At 34.7% G+C, this 18,184-nt stretch overlaps 1 long non-coding RNA gene across 1 annotated transcript in view; it reads right to left on the reverse strand.

The window, feature by feature from the left end:
- Window positions 1–91: 91 nt before the first annotated feature.
- The window catches only part of LOC104853042, a 35,213-nt gene continuing 17,120 nt past the window's right edge, over window positions 92–18,184 (reverse strand). The window contains exon 4 of the long non-coding RNA XR_777670.1: window positions 92–270. This is a non-coding gene — a long non-coding RNA (uncharacterized LOC104853042). The remainder of the gene's footprint in view (window positions 271–18,184) is intronic.

Consider the following 18,184-nt stretch of genomic DNA (forward strand, 5'->3'; position numbering starts at 1 on the left):
GAAAAAAAAAAAAAAAAAAAAAAGACACAAAGAATAGTCAAACTGAATAAATAATCATTTAACTTTTAATTGATTTGCTATGAGGGTCATTTTGAATGCAAATACAGGGTATAAACCCTGCACATTCTCAGTCTTGGATTATTTACCTTTGTAATCATTACCCTTTTTGTGTGGGTTAGTCTTCTCCATAGCAACTAATAAAATCATAATGCTTAAAATCATAAGGATTAATTTACTTCTGATTTCCATCTTTGCTCAAAAATTATTATTCTGCAAGAGAAGGAAATAAAGAGGCAAAGTTGATAAAATAAATTATAGTTGACTTCACATCTTGATTTTTTTCATTCACAGTTACTGATTATAATTATTATCTTTCTTAACTTCTGACTTAGAATCCTAAATCATTTTGCCATACTGTCTAGCCCATTCCCTTTGAGGAGAAAAGAAGCATGAATACTTGGGCTACAGAATTTCTAAAAAGGTATATTTTGTTAGTTGATCTGTGGTAGCAAACTCTGGGCAGTTAAATAAATAAAATGGGTGATTCCTTTAAGCCTCAAAATTTGTAAATTTCTGGATGGTTAGCACCATTCTCATAAGTAGGTACACCAATAATTTGTTTATGGCTTACTGCCTTCCTTAAAGAAGACATGTAAAATCCTAAAAATAATAACTGTCATTACTATGATTGGCTGTAGGAATACATTCAAGGTACTGTGTTGTGTCTAATAAGCTAAGTGTCTTATGCTAAGTCTTTACTATTTTCTCAACAATGTAATTAGGTGAATTAGGAGTAACATATTAGTACTGTATTTATTCACTGTGTTTTAGTAGTTAAGATGAAAGTCATCAAAAGACAAAACAGTCATCAACAAATTAAGCCACTCAGACAAAACATCACTCTCATTTCTTGCTAGCATCTGTGCCAATGCAACTGCGAAAGGTTTCTTTTTTTATTATTCATTAAGTTTATTGTTACGTTTTAAGTATACAATATGATGACATTTTTCATTGGCAATTTTTACCTTTACATGATACATCTTGGTCCATATTTTTTCCCCTACCCTCCCTTCAACCCCTCCACCCTCCCATTTTACAAAGACTTTGTTTCCACTTTTTTTTCTCATATTCATTCCTTTCCCTTCTTTCCTTTCCCCTACCTTTCACATCCCCTTCCCCTTTGCACCTTTTCTTCTTATTTCACATTATCTATTATATATTTTGATCCTTATTTACACCTTCAATTTCTCACACCAGAGAAACTATTTAGTATTTACATGTGTGTCCTATTTATTTTGCATAAGAGTATGGCCCCAATGTGTATTTATTTAGCTATAAATGACTCTAGTTTCTCATTCTTTATGGCTGAGTAGTACTCCATTTTATTTTTTAAAAACACACATCTTCTTTATCCAGTCTCCTGTTGGTGGACCACTGGGCTGCTTCCAAGTTTTAGCTATTACAAACTGCGCCACTGTGAACATGGGTACACATATATCACTGTGGTATGATTCTTCTAATTCTTTTGGAAGGATACCCAGCAGAAGGATAGTTGGGTAAAATGGGACCTCCACTCCTAGTTTTCTGAGGTATCTCCATACTGATTTCCACATTGGTTGTATCAGTCTACACTCCCACCAACAGTGGAGAAGTGTTCCTTTTTCCCTACAACTCTGCCAGGATTTGCTATTGGTTGATTTCATGATAGGCACCATTCTTTCTGGGGTGAATTGTAATCCCAGAGTTGTTTTCATTTGCATCTCTCAAGTGACCGGTGATGTTGAACAGTTTTTCATATGTTTATTTGCTGTTTCTAATTCTTTGTCTGAGAAATGCCTGTTCCTTTCTGATGCCCATTTTTGGATTGGATCTTTAAATCTGGTGGGGGGGGTCGGATTTTTTTTTATGTTCTTTATATATTCTAGATAGTAGACCTTTGCATGAGGAACAGCTGTTCAAAAATTTTTTCCCACATTGTGAGTTGTCTCTTCACACTGTTGGTTGTTTCTCTTGCCATGCAGAAGCTTTTTAATAAGATGAGATCTCAGTTGTTGATACTTTGTGCTAGTTCACATACAATTGAGGTTTTCTTCATGAAATCTCTTACACCAATGTCTTCAAGAGGTCTACCTAATCTCTCTTCCAGCCAGTTTAGTGTTTCTGTTTTAATATTTAGATCTTTGATCCATTTTTATTTTAGTTTAGTACATGGTGAGTAATATAGATCTAGTTATAATCTTTGAAAGTTGAAACTAAATTTTTCCTGCACCATTTATTAAAGAGATTCATGCTCCAGTGAGGGTGTTTGGCTCCTTTTTTGAAGATGAGGTGGCTGAGTACATCTGGAGTTGTTTCTGCATCTTCTAATCTGTTCTACTGGTCCTCAGGTCAGTTTCTTTGACAGTACCATGCTGTTTTTATTATAGTAGCTTTGTATTAAGTTAGAGATTGTGACACCCTACTTGGTCTTTGTTACCTCGAATTTATTTTGCTAAGTCTCTTCTTGTTCCAAATGAATTTTGGAGTGCTTTCTCAAGTTCTATGAAGTATGCTTTTGAAATTTCAGTTGGGACTACATTGAATCTATATAGAAGTTTTGGAAGTATGGCCATTTTCACTATATTTGTTCTTTTTACCCAGGAGCAATAATATACTATCAAATAGAATATGGAAGATCATCAAAAAGATCATACAACCTGAAGAAGTAAGATTGATCCCAGGGATGCAGACATGGCGCCACATACGCAAAAGCATTCAACAAAGTCCTACACCCATTCATGATTAAAAAAAAAAACTTACAGAAAATTGGAATAGATGGTCTCTATCTCAACCCAATAAAAGTTATCTATGAAAAACCAAAAGCCACCATCATTCTTAATGGTCATAAACTGAAATCCTTCATGCTAAAGTAAGCAACAAGATAAGGATGTCGACTATCACCACTCTTGTTCAATATAGTTTTGAAAACATTAGAACAGCAATTAGATGAGAAAGACATAAAAGGAATAAATATAGGAAATGAAGAAGTCAAATTGTCATTATTTGCAGGTGACATGATACTCTATATAGATGATCCGAAGAACTTCAGCAAAAGTCTTCTAGACTTAACAACCAAATTCAGTAGAGCAGCTAGATACAAGGTCAACACACAAAAATCAATGACTTTCCTGTATATGAACAGACTTGCTCAAAAAGGAACTTGAGAAACAATTCCTTACACAATAGCATCCAAAAAAATTGAAATACCTAGGAATCAACTGAACAAAAGAAATCAAAGACCTCTACTCTGAAAACTACAGCAGTCTGAAAAAAGAGGTCAAAGAGGATATCAGAAAATGCCAAATGTTTTGTCCCTCAGTTTCCTGTTAATTTCATCAAGCATTCAGTAACACAATGAAACTCAATCTTATATCGCCTCTGTAAGTCTTATGAAAATGCATATTTCATGAAGGTGATAAAAACTATGCTGAAACATTGTTCAAGTCCAGTCAAAAGCACTGACAACTGAAGAAGACAAAATTAACTATTGACAAGATATGTTCTTCAAACAGAATTATTTAAATATCAAAAGATATTTATAATACAACTTTAAACCTAAAGTCTCAAATGAAGATTATCTACCATGCCATCATATAATGTTATCCCAAGAAAATTATACCAAAAAATTGACACCTGATTCATTCTGTATGCTAAGAAATAATATAGCTTTAAGGTGTTAGCTGCGAATTGAGATGAATTCATTTTCATGTACCATAGCTTTAATATTTAAAGATTAATTTCCAAACTTTCTATAAAATTTTAAGCTACTCCAAGTGGATTCCTTTTAAGTTGATTTTTCTTCCATATCAAACTGGCTCAGACAAAGAGCCTTATCTGTTTTATTATTGTACATTTTGTATATGAGGACTTTTCATAGCTCCTCAATTTAACCAAGATCACAGGCAGGCATGTGGTCTGAAAAATCCAGTCTTAGTTCCTACAAAGTATGGTTTCCAAAATCAGGGATCTAAAATCATTCTAGTACTAAGAACTATTATTAAAACATTAATAAAAAAGACAAAAAGTCACCCAAAGGATAATAATATCAACAGAATGAGAGAGAGGAATTTTAAATCCTTGACTCCTAAAGTTGCTTAAAGTAATATAATGCCATGTGTTATTGCTTAGTACCTGTGGAACTCACTGAATTTATTAATGATAGCTAAGATGCTTATTCCATAGATAAATGAAATGCAACTGGCACTGAAAGAAAAAAAATTCTAAAAGTATCCTATACAGTCGATCATTCAAAGTAAAGCAAATTGAAAGATTAGAGAAAATCTGGAACCATGAAGTCATGTTATCCAAGTCCAGTGCTGTGCTCTGGTTACATTTACAGACTGAGTATGTGGTGGATTGCACATACAAATTGAAACAAATGACATAGTACAGGTAGGAGCTCTGGATATAACTTTTCATGTATAGACCTACTGATTAGCTCTAGACTTCGGTGTGCATGCTACCTGCAGCAGTGATATTCTTCTATGACATTAATGACTAGATAAATAAGATTTTCATTAGGGATTTTTCTGGGCTCCAGTTTCTAAAACATAAATCTTTACCTATTCCTTCTCTTCAAATTTTTGAGAGGAAATAAACTGCCTCAAATTGTTAGTTGGGTAATCATAACATTGCTATAAGGAGTGCAGAGGGGAAGACTATTTTATATGGTCCATTAACAGATGTCTCAAGCACAAGATCAATGTAATTTTGTTAGGAATATGAACAACAAAAATAATTTTATTACTAGAAGAAAGAGTTGAACTAAAGCAGTCAGTTGCTTATTAATATCAATCTATAGAATCAACTGAAAAATGTTAAACTTTTACTTATAAAAAGTCAATGTAACCAGAAATTGGAAAACACAAAATAAAGTGTTTCTTAGTCAAAATGCATTTGTCCAGATCTGTGGGTAAAAATGACCTGATGACCCTGCCTGGATGAAACATATTTAAGCTAACAATTTAAAAGTATTGACCATGTCATATGACTCATTCTCCCACATACATAATTTGATTTACTCTTTTTTCTCACTGTGTAGTTAGAGGCAAAAATATGAATTCTTCCTGCCTTTGAATTCCAGGACATAAATAGTGTGTAATTTGAAAATTAATTGCCTTGGGATTAATATTTAGTTGTACATATATCTGAGAGTAATGGCATACTATTTAAGCTAAATATTCAGCTATGCACTCTTATAAATGTAAAGTTGTAATATTTAAACTAGGATGTCTAAGGTAAGGTCATCTAAAATTGATGGATTAGATTATACAAAATTGTATAAACACAAGCTGGTTTGGAGAAAAGGTCAAAGAATTTCAAAAAGGTAATGCTTAAATGCTAATAAAAATGATTATAGGAGAACCACTATGGCTCCAGGATGAATAAAGAGTGAATGAATAAATTAAAGAAACCTTCAGTTAATGACTAAACAAAAAACCTACAGACAAATTGAGAAATGCTTACAGTATATGAACACAAGGTCTTTGGATGAATATTTACATAAGCAAGGAAAAAAACAAGAAACTATTCCATCAGGATATATGTGGATGTGACAGCAGACATCTCTCAAAAGCTCTAACACTGCAGAAAATGGCTCACACCATCTGGCCGTATCTTATCAGCTCGGGGAGTCCATCTGGGCAAATCATTCTTGTAATTTTTTGTGTGTAAACTGTAATAATCAACTCCTCATCTAGAGACTGGAGTGCTGACCACAATCATTGACACCTCATTTATATGACTCAACCACAAGAATGTGTGCATAAAGGTACAAACAGCTGCTATAACAAATGTCACTCCATCCTACCATACGTTCAAATAAAACTATCCAATTTCTAAAAATGTACTGTAATACTGAACACAGTGGTGGGAAGAAGAAAAGAATTTATGTGTACTAAGTTTTAAAAAAAGATTAAGTTAAGTGGGTTAAGTCTAGACAAAACTGGGTAAGAATTACTTATATGGAAAGACTGGTTAAGAATATAAGAGAAAGTCTACAGTCACAAGGGACTACAGATTAAATGTGTTGTGTTATTCCTGTCCTTACTCCTACAATGTCAAGTAACATGAATAGGACAGAAAGGAAAATGGGAGCTAGACCATATTTTTCACTGAAAATTAGAGTCAAATTTTAATTTAAAAGTTTACACTTGAGGACAGCATATTTAAAAAAAGAAGAATATGGTAGAGAATCTTAAGAATAAGAACTTAAAATAAGATGAGGCCTATGAAACATTAAAATATTTAAATAAGAATGTGGATATTTGTCTTTTGAGATGTTCGACACCTTTTTATTTCAGCTCAGTATAAAATGATACATTTGTTTACTGATTTTAGCTAAAATGGAAGTCTCTTTTAGAAAAGGATGATACCATATTCTACACAGACATGATAAGACAGTACTTCACACTCACTAAAAGGATATAATAAAAAGACAACAAAAAGTGTTGATAAAAATGTAGATAAACTGGAACCCTCATATAATCCTTACAAGAATGCAAACTAGTGCAATTACTTTATCATATGACTCAGCAATTTTACTCCTAAGTATATACCTAAGAAATTGAAGACATATATATGTCTGCACAAAAACTTATGCATGAATGTTCACGGAAATATTATTCATACTAAGCAAATAATCCCAATGTCTATCTATTGAAGAACAGAAAAGAAAATCATGGTATATCTGCAATGAAATATTATTTAGTCATAAAAGGGAATTATGCATATTATAACATGGATGAAACTTAAAATCATTATATAACATGAAAGAAACTAGATAGAAAAGGCCACATTTATATTCATTATCTAGAACAGGCAAAGCTATAAAGACAGAAAATAAATTTGTTGGCATGGGTATTGATATAGGGAGTTCCTGCTAATGGCATCAGATTTTCTTTTGAAGGTAATAAAAATGTTCTGGAATTGATGATAGTTGCTTAACTTGGTCACTGTTCTGGAAACTAATGAATCCTTCACTTTAAAAGGGTGAATTTTATGACATGAATAATATTTCAATTTTAGAAATATCTTGAATAAATGAAAAGTGAGTAACTAATATTAGGAAAATAGGTATTATGTTTCAGAAAAAAATTTGTTTTATAACCTAAACTTCTAGTTTCTAAAATATTCATTAAAAGGATAGTACACATCAAATATTCCCTGTTCTTCAAAAAATGGAATATACATAAAAAGATGAGAGTTGTGAAGTTATTGCTGCACAAATTTCTGTTTCCAGTTGGGTAAGCAGATGTACAGACAAATGATGACACTCCACAAAATGTGCAGAAATAAATTAGGAGCTATAAAAGTGTTGAAACATGGAAGACCTATTTTTGGCAGGTATCATCAGGGATTAGGGGGCATTAAAGAGAGTATAATTTTATCCAAGTCATGACGGAAGAAGGCATATTCACAAGACAGGCAGAGTGAAGGCTAAGAATCTTAAATTGTGGAAACTTGGAATACAACAACTAGGAAGTCCGAGAGAGCAGGTCGGCTTCACAAGACTGCAAGTCATTCTGCACACCCACAAATTACAAGCTTTGCAGAAGAGCCGATAAGGCTTAAAAGGTTTTGATCTTATGTGAAAGAAAAGTGAACTCTATTCTGTGGAGGTGGAAAATCCTCAAAGATTATATGCAAGGAAGTGAAGCATTCAGATTTCAATTTAGGAGGATCATGCTGACAGAAATGTGAAACAAGGATAGGAGGACTCCAAGACCAGGGATCCTTACAGAATATACGACTGAGGCAAGAAAATGGTGAAGCACTACTAGAAGAAATGGAGAGAAGATGACTGGTCACAGAGACACCTAGAAAGGCACTATGAACTGAGGGGACAGGAAGAATGAAGAATACCTCAGCTCTGACGGGCAAGAATATCAAGTTCTGTTCGTGATGTTAGCTTTTCTAACAAAATACAATTTATATTGTAATGCTGAATTTGAATTTCTTTTCCAGCTATGGCAATCTCAAAGGTAGAGTTTTAAACTGCAGTAGAAGGAGAAACTTTGAATTAGAAATATGAAATTGCTGGCTCATTATAGCATATTGGGAATGAATTATCCCACCCCCTAACGCCATCCCAGTGCGCTCGCGTGCCTGAGTGCCCTGAAAAGAGAAACAGGAAAAAACAAAGCCAAAGACCAGAAAGCATCAGGATCCTACTTTACGGACAAATAACATAGAGCTTGCTCATATTGTTCAATATGTATTTGTCAATCAACAAGTAAATATCCTACTTGGTCCTAAAGAGAGCAGACAGGATGAAAGGGATGAATATGGAATAAGAATAAGAAAGCAAGGTTCTAAACATTTCTTTTTTCATTGTTTATGTGTCCCACCAAGAAATAAACATGAGTCTTGCTCAACCTTTCCAGGGCACATGATTTGGGGAGTTTTTAGCTCGGAGATGAGAAGGCCAAGGAAATAAGGGTGAGTAGAGAAGGGAACTGAAGATGACTGAGTGCTGGTCAGGAGGAGGAGAGAAATACAGCCAACAGGAAAGACAAGCAGCCCAGGAAACGGCTAAATACAGACCAGTGCAGTGTTTTGAAAGATAGGTAAAGCAAAGGGCAAATGGATGACTGGCTGTGCCAAACGTTGCTGCTATGTCAAGTTAGATGAAGACTGAGTGTTTTATGCTGGATATGGTAATGTGGAGGTTAATGTGTCCTTACTGAGGGGTGTGTGTGTGTGTGTGTGTGTGTGTGTGTGTGTGTGTGTGTAATGAAAAAAGAAAAAAATGTATTTGTTCAAGAAATTGTTTGTGAGTTTCTGGGGAGCAGAGAGATGGGCAGAGCTGGGGTGGGAGTGGGATCAGCGGACTCCCTCTATTCTTATGATATATGGAAGATGGAAACTATTACAGCGTGTTGCTTATGCTTGGGGATGTATTAGTGCATGCAGAATGACGATGCAGGAAAGAAGCTGCCACAAGAGCCTCACTGCAGTTGACTGAGAGCAGTTAGGGAGGAACAGGACTTAGAATAAAGCAGAGGAGGGACAGCCATGCTCACCCCTGGAATTGCAGGATAGGCAGGGTCCAGATGTAGGAAGGGTGATTGATTTGGTGGAACTTAATTTTGCAGATAAGGCAGGAAAAGTAATAAATAACCTTCCAACAACAGGAAACCAGAATAGCTAATTTAATTTCTACCCCAAAATGAATATGTCATATGTTAAATGTTGACTTAAATGGGACATAGTATCATTACTTTAAAATAATATTATTATTTGTAATATAAAGTAGTTCCAGTCTCCCAGAAAATGTAAAATCAAAATGCTATAAAGATTTGAATGCAGGAGGTAGTGGGTAAAATAGCAAATTTTTGAAAACATTTACATTAAAATCCATCTGAAGGAACTTTTAACACAACTGGGAGATTTCTGAGGTCAGTTGACTAGCCTGACATTAAACAGGAAGCCACCATAACAATATTTACTTTACAATACATATCCAAACCAAATAAGTTCAGAAGGATACATTTCCTCACAAAAGGAATGGAAAATAAATGGCCTAATAGTTGCCTTCTTAGCTTTAATATATTTCCACACATCACTTTTGAATAATTACAATTTATTTTTCATGGGAAGTATTCAAAATCCCTTGTCAATGGATATCCCAAAGGATGAATAATTCTAGAAGAAGCATTAGGAGTAGCTGAACTATTCTTCCATACACAACTTGCTTCCCCTTCTAGAACATTCTCTATTTGACTCTTAAAGCAGCAAAAGCAATTTGATAAACCCACATCTTTTAGCTTTTCTAGAAAAAAATAATACATAGAATAAATGTATCTGAATAGGATTATATTTATACTAGATATATAAAAGGGAATTAAACAGGCAAAGTGATAAAGATTTTAAAAGGATTTTAGGAGATTATTTACACATTTAACACTGAGTTATTAATGAATATGATTTTATTATGACTATGTTTCCATTGATTTCTATTGCAAGTAGGTCTTCTTTATAGTGTTAATATTTCTATTAAATAAAATTATAAGATATTGTTTCTACCTTTAGAGGCGATGATGTAACTTAAATAATCTGGATCTTTATATCAAACATGGAAAATAATAATATTTATTTATTTTTTTGTACTAGGAATTGCAAGGCAGGCACAGTGCTACTGAGCTAAATCCCCCACCAAAAAATAATAATATTTAAATATAGCACCACTTTGTATGTGGTGGTACTTATTAAATACTTATTAATTTAAATATTCTAGTTCAATGTACTGGAAAATAGTTACTATTAGATCAGTGAATGACAATACTATGACTATATATGAACAAATTCTGACTACAGATCCACTGACTATATATATATATTGGTTTTTTAACAAGACTTATTTTTTATACTAACAAATGCAAAAAAAAAAATTACCAAGAAATGTCTGTAGGATTCCAAAAGCCAATTTCTGTACTTACATGGGAGCTGGATCCATTTTTACATCTTCACTACAAATAAATGTGTTATAAATGAAAATTGGAATAAAAACAAGTAATAGCAAACATATACTGATAAAAATACGATAGGCAGTAGGGAGGTAAATCTTTCTAAAAGGGAAAGAAAGCCATATGTGATGGTTCATGCCTGTAATCCCAGCACTTGGGAGGTTGAGGCAGGAGGCTTACCATGAATTCAAGGCCAGTCTAGCCTGTGTAGCAAGTTCAAGGCCAGCCTGAACTACATAAAGAGATCCTGTCTCTAAATAAATACAAACATACATAAAAGGGAATTAAAAAAAGAATTGACATGTGTTATGTACATGTACCAACTCCTTACAAAGAATGCAAACATTATGTATTGCAAACATGTACCTGCTGGGTGTGGTGGCACACACCTGTAATCCCAGCACTCAGGAAGTTGAGGCAGGAGGATCACTGTGAGTTCAAGACCAGCCTGAGCTGCATAGTGAGTTCCAGGTCAGTCTCAACTGCATAGTAAGACCCTGTCTCAAACAAACAAACAAACAAATATACAAAAAACAAAACAAAAACACGTACCAAAAAATAAGATTATGAAATTTTGTATTACTTTTTCATAAAACAAAAAAGGTATAGATGGAGAGGGTAGGGATGGAGGGGAAATAGAATGAAAATAATGAATTAAGATATATTATGTAATGTACCAGTTCCCCACAAGGATTGGAAACATTATATACTACACACATATACTAATAAAAAATTAAAAACATATTTAAATGAACAAAAAACATGCAAACTAAAGAAATAATCTTTCTTTACTCTTAGACATAAGTATTTGCTTAACAAAACAAGTAATAATTTTATTATAGGCCATAATTAATTATTTAACAAATGAAATTTAAAATTTTTTTAAAGTAAACTCAGGTCCTATTTTATACTCCAGACCATATCTATTCAAATCAAGAGCTTGCTTGATATTTGAGTAAAATAAAATGATAATTCATACATGTATTGTTCCCTGATAGATCTTTAAACAAAATGAACACATTATTATAGGCTAACTGCTTAAGAGGGAGTTAGTTTAAAGCTTCACATGAAAGTTCTGCCATAGTTTGAAACCACATGTGACAGTTTATTTAAACTCAGAATATTCTCACCTACTCAATTGTATACATTAACATGAAAAAATACCCTTACAACTTAAAACAAATTTTAATGGCTCTTATTCTAGTGGCCCTTTTCAAATATGCCTAAAAACTGATTCATACTCTTGGCTCAATTTATTGGATTTTTAAAAGTCTGTTAAACTTTTCAAAAATTGTCATCATTGATCCAGAGTTCCACCATACCATCAGTAAGTGCACGCACAACCCAGGGAGCAGCTGTGTGGACCAAAGTGGCATGGCTGCAGGTGGATCCCAGGAAGGGCCCTGCCCCAACCCCAGAGATTCAGATACACATTTGCAATACACAGGCCTGCCTAGAAAAGAGCTGCATAGGCATGTAAGCTTTGTCCAGAGTCCCGCCATACCATCAGCTACAGCCAAGGGCCCACCTGGAAAGGAACCACACAGATACACAAGCTAGAGGCATGCACAAATACCATTGATAAGTGCCTGGAGACCCTAGCCAAAAGCCTACACAGACAACAGGAGCTGGGATACACAGCTCCCAGCCAAAGGCTCCCCAGACAACAGCTACATAAGGGCGCTAGTGAGAGGCACACCTAGATACCATCCCAAGTGTGCACAGGCTCCAGCCAGAAGTCCACTCAAATAACAGGTCATCTCAGGGATACAGAAGGCCACTATTCTAAACCTAGGAATTTGTGTATTGGGGAGCAGCAGAGTAAAACCTGCTTGGTGGCTTGTTAAGAATTGACCATGGGGTAAGCAAAATGTTCCCTCAACAAAGGCACAGCAGGCTGCATCTGCTGAAATAAGAAAATAAGGCTCAAAACCAGAAGATCATCTAAGGCAAACCCAAAGGGCTACAAGATGGAACAATCTGATACTCAACCACTTGGACTCCCTGAACTGGCAATAAAAGAGGACCAGGAAAAATGAAATCAGAAATAATTTCTCAGATAACAGCAGAGATTGTGCCCATAGTACAAGACGTGATTAATAAATCTAGAGTGGACACAGATTTTAAAAAATAGAGGCACTGAGAAACATGATGGAATCCCAACATAGAAAACACAATCCATTAGACAGATACAAACAGATTTCCAGGAGATTAAAAAGTCCATTGAAAGTTTATGCAGCAAAAGAAGTCAACATGAGAACAGAATTTAAGATTTGGAAAATAGGATTGCAATTAGTCAACAAGAAAAGAAAAATATCTTTAAAATAGTAAAGGACCATGAGAGATCAATCCAGCACCTGCTAGATGATTCAAAGAATAACATAACACTGAGGAGCGGTGAAGAAACAGGAGAGAGTGCTGATGACATAAAAAGACTGTTCGCAGAAGTAATGCAGAAAACTTCCCAAATAGAGGAAAATAACTTGACATACAGATAAGTGAGGATTACAGGATGCCAATTAGCCACGATAAAAAAAATCTACATATAGGCTTATAGTAATTAAGATTCCAGGAACTCAACAGAAGAACAATACTCTACAAGCAGTTAGAGAAAAGAAACAAATAATGAACAAAGGAAAGCCCATCAGAATCACAGCAAACTCCTCGACACAAACCCTCAAGGAAAGAAGAGCATGGAGTGGCATATTTCAAGCCCTAAAGGAAAACAACCTCCAACACAGACTGTTGTACCATGAAAACTATCTTTCAAAATTGATGGAGAAATAAGATACTTTCATGACAAAGAGAACCTTAGGAACTTCATGAATACTAAACCAGCACTCCAAAATTTTAAAACAATATCCTAGGAAAAGACAATGAGGATCACAACCCCAGGAAGTCCAGCACGATGAATCCATTAGGCACAACAAGAAATTAAATGCAAAGGGGGAGAATCCAACAAAAAGAAAAGTCATGACAAGTATAAGTCAATACTCAGTTATGGCCATCAATGTTAATAGTCTCAATGCATCCATCTAAAGAAGTAGACTGGCAGAATGGGTCAAGAAGCAAGATCCAACAATATGCTGGATACAAGAAACACACTTAATTAAAAAAGAAACTCATAGACTAAAAGTTAAAGGGTGGAAAACAATACTCCATGTGACAGGAAACAAAAAAAAAAGCAGGAGTAGCTATCCTCATTGCAGATCAAGTGGATTACAAACCAAAACTGATTAAGAGAGACAAAGGACACTACATCCTTACAAAGGGAACAATCAAGAGGAAGAGATGACAATCATAAACACATGTGCACTGAACACTAGTGCACCTAACTGTATAAAACAAATATTAACGGACATGAAAAATCACATAAACACAGTAGTGGGGAACCTCAGTACCCCACTGTCACAAATAAATAGATCAACCAGACAAAAAATGAACAATGAAATACTAAAACTCAAACTCTTGAACAAATGAACTTATAGATGCTTGTAGAGTGTTTCACCTCACAAAATCAGAATACACATTCTTTTCAGCTGCACATGGATCGTCTCCAAAACAGACCACATACTCACTCATAGAACATGTTTAAATAAATGCAAAGGAATTGAAGTTGTCCCCTGTATATTATCAGACCATAGTGTGATGAAATTGGAGATCAATAGCAAAAGAAATTGCAAGAATTACATAAGCACATGGAAATTGAACAGCACATTTGTAAATAACCAATGGGTCACAGAGGATATTAAAGAACAAATCAGACATTCCCTACAATTAAATGACAATGACAATACAACATATCAGAATCTATGGGACACAATGAATTCCCAGCCTTACAAGTGAAATTCATAGCAGCGAATACTCATATTAGGAAAACAGATCAAGCCCAATTAAACAACCTCATACTGACCTTAAGCTTCTAGAAAAAGAAGAGCAGGACAAACCCAAAGTTCATACAGGGGAGGAAATTATAAAGATCAGAGCAGTAATTAACGCAATGGAGACTAAGAGAACAATACAAAAAAATCAACAAAGTCAATAGTTGGTTCTTCAAAAGAATAAAAAAAAATTGACAAACTCTTAGCCAACCTTATCAAAAAAGGAAAGAAAAGGCCTAAATCCATGCAATTAGGAATGAAAAGGGTGAAATTACAATGGGCCCAGCAGAAATCCAGAAGATCATCAATACCTATTTTGAGAACCTATATGCCACTAAGATGGAAAATACAGAAGAAATGGACAGATTCCTAGATAGGTATGAATTATCAAAGTTGAATGAAGATGACATAAAAATTCTAAATGACCCAATATGAATCAATGAAATTGAAAATGTAAGTAAAAACTTACCAACTAAGAAAAGTCTGGGTCCTGATGACTTCACTGCTGAATTCTACAAGATATTTAGAGAGGAACTACTGCCACTCCTATTTAAACTCTTCAATGAAATTGAAAAGGAAGCAATTCTCCTGAATTCATTCCTAGAAGCAAGCGTCAACTTGATCCCCAAATCAGAGAAAGACCCAACCGAAAAAGAGAACTATAGGCCAATCTTGCTAATGAACATAAATGCAAAAATCCTTAATAAGATACCTGCAAATAGAATATAGAATATAGGAAATCATCAAGAAGATCACACAGCCTAACCAAGTGTGATTCATCCCAGGGATGCAGGGATGGTTCAACAAATGCAAATAAATAAATGTAATATACTATATTAATAGAGCCAAGGACAAAAACCACATGATCATCTCAATAGATGCACAGAAAGCATATGACAAAATCCAAAATGCATTCATGATAAAACCCTCCAAAAAATTGGAATAGACAGTCTCTACCTCAATCTGATAAAATCCATCTATGGAAAACCAACAGCTAATATCATACTAAATGGTCAATAACTGAAATCCTCCACACTAAAATCAGGAACAAGACAAGGATGTCCACTATCACCACTCCTGTTCAATATAGTTTTGGAAATATTAACCACAACAATTACACAAGGGAAAGAAATAAAAGGAACAAAGATAGGAAATGAAGAAGTCAAAGTGTCATTATTTGCAGATGACATGATACTCTCTTTAGAAGACTCCACTCTTCTATTAGAAGAACTCCACCAAAAGTCTTCTAGACATAATAACCAAATTCAGCAAAGTAGCTGGATACAAGGTCAACCCACAAAAATCAATAGATTTCCTGTACACACACACACACACACACACACACACACACACACAAACACACAACAGACTCACTGAGAGAGAAATGGACAAATAATCCCCTTCACAATAGCATCCAAAAAATTGAAATACCTAGGAATCCACCTAATGAAAGAAATCATAGACTTCTACTCTAAAAACTACAGCACTCTGATAAAAGAGATTGAAGATGGAAAGACATCCCTTGCTCCTTGGGTGGGAAGAATCAACATAGTGAAAATGGCCATATTTCCAAAACTACTGTATCAATTGAGTGCAATCCCATTTGAAATCACTGCAGCATACTTCACAGACTTTGAGGAAATAAAATCCAAAAATTTATTTGGAACAAGAAGAGACCTAGAATAGCAAAAGCAATTCTGGGCAATAAAGGTAAGGTAGCGGGTATAACAATCCCCAACTTGAAACTATACTACAAAGCTACTGTGATAAAACAGCATGGTACTGGCAAAGAAACAGACCTGAAGATCAGTGGAAAAGATTAAAAGATGAAGACGTAACTCCAGACACACTAAGCCACCTTATCTTCAACAAAGGAGCCAAACCACCCTCATTGGAGGAAAGATAGCCTCTTTAATAAGTGGTGCTGGAAAAACTGGGTATCAACTTTCAAAGACTGTAACTAGCTCTATATCTCTCACCATGCTAAACTAAGCTAAAATCAAAATGGATCAAAGATCTAAATAAAATAGAAACACTAAACTGGCTGGAAGAGAGATTAGGTAGAGCTCTTGACATCGGTGTAGGAAGAGATTTCATGCACAAAACCTCAGTTGCCCATGACCTAGCACAAACAACAAACACATGGGATCTCTTCTTATTAAAAAGCTTCTGCACAGCAAAACAAAACAAAACAAAACGAAAAAAACAAACCAAACCAAAACAAAACAACACAACAACAACAAAAAAAACCCAACCAATAGTGTGAAGGACTAATCCACAATGTTGAAAAACCTTTCACCTGCTCTTCCTCAGACAAAGGTCTACTATCTAGAGTACATAAAGAACTTTAAAGAATCAGGCCTCCACAATTTAAAGATCCAATTAAAAAATGGGCATCTGAAAGAAGCAGACATTTCTCAAAGAACTAGAAAGAGCAAATAAACATATGAAAATATGTTCAACATCACTGGTCATTCAAGAGATGCAAATGAAAATCTCACTGAGATTCCACCTCATCCCAGAAAGAATGGTTGCTATTGTGAAATCAACCAATAACAAATGCTGGTTGGACTGTGGGGAAAGAGGGACCCTACTCCACTGCTGGTGGGAGTATAGACTGGTGCAACCACTGTGGAAATCAGTATGGAGATACCTCAAAAAACTAGGATTGGAGATCCCATTTGACTCAGCTATCCCGCTGCTTGGTATCTTCCCCAAAGTATCAATAGAATCATACCACAGTGATATACATGCACCCATGTTCATAGCAGCACAATTCAAGATAGCTAAATCTTGGAAGCAGCCCAGTTGTCCATAAACAGGAGACTGAATAAAGAAAAACTTTTTTAAAATAAAATGGAGTATTAGCCATAAAAAATGAAAAACTAGAGATGTTTGTAGCTAAATGGATGCACTTTGATCAGATACTCAAGTGAAATAAATAGTACACATTGTGTGTAAATACTGAATAGTTTCTTTAATGAGAGAAACTGAAAGTGTAAATAAGGTCTAAAAGGTATAACAGATAATGTGAAATAGGAAGAAAAGGTGCAAAGGGGAAGGGAATGTGAGAGAGGTAGGGGAGAAGAAAGATGGGAATGGAATTAACATGAGAAACAGAAAAAAATGGAAATAAAGTCTTTGTAGATTTGGAGGAGTGGAGGGGTTGAAGGAGGGCAGGGAAATGGGGAAAAAATAAGAACCAAGATGGATTATATAAAGGTACAAATTTCCAATGATGAATATCATTACATTGATACCTTAAATGTACCAATAAAATTAATTAATTAAAAATCATCATCATTTCACGTTATTGAAATATTCAAAGGCTACATGGGAATTCTTTTATATCCATCTTTATGCTTCGCTTTCCAAATTATCACTTGTTTTTTTTTTTTTTTTTTTGGTACGGTGCTGGGGATTGAACTTGGTTGCAAGGCAGGCCACCAAACTGCTGAACTAAATCCCTGGCTATACTTCTTGCCATCCCCGAGAAGATATAATTTCACAAATTATACAATGTGCAATGTTATGGAGCTAGATGGCTTTAAGTGAGAAAGAATATTTGAGTCAGCAAATTTTTAACCTAATTCAGAAAATGTGCATTCGGTTTGCCAGGCCTTTATGTGCAGACCGCTGGATTTGCATTACAGTCCAATCACTTTGATACGGTGAACGAAGACTGTCTTTTTTTTTTTTCTATCATAGACTCAATGTGGAATTTATTTCAGTGGAACCATTGATTACAATGAGATGTAGAAGTCATATCTATTTTCAGCTGCAAATAACAGAAAGGCC

Source organism: Fukomys damarensis, unplaced genomic scaffold, assembly GCF_012274545.1.
Source record: "Fukomys damarensis isolate Sample0158 unplaced genomic scaffold, DMR_v1.0_HiC HiC_scaffold_38, whole genome shotgun sequence".
Taxonomy (NCBI): Eukaryota; Metazoa; Chordata; class Mammalia; order Rodentia; family Bathyergidae; genus Fukomys; species Fukomys damarensis.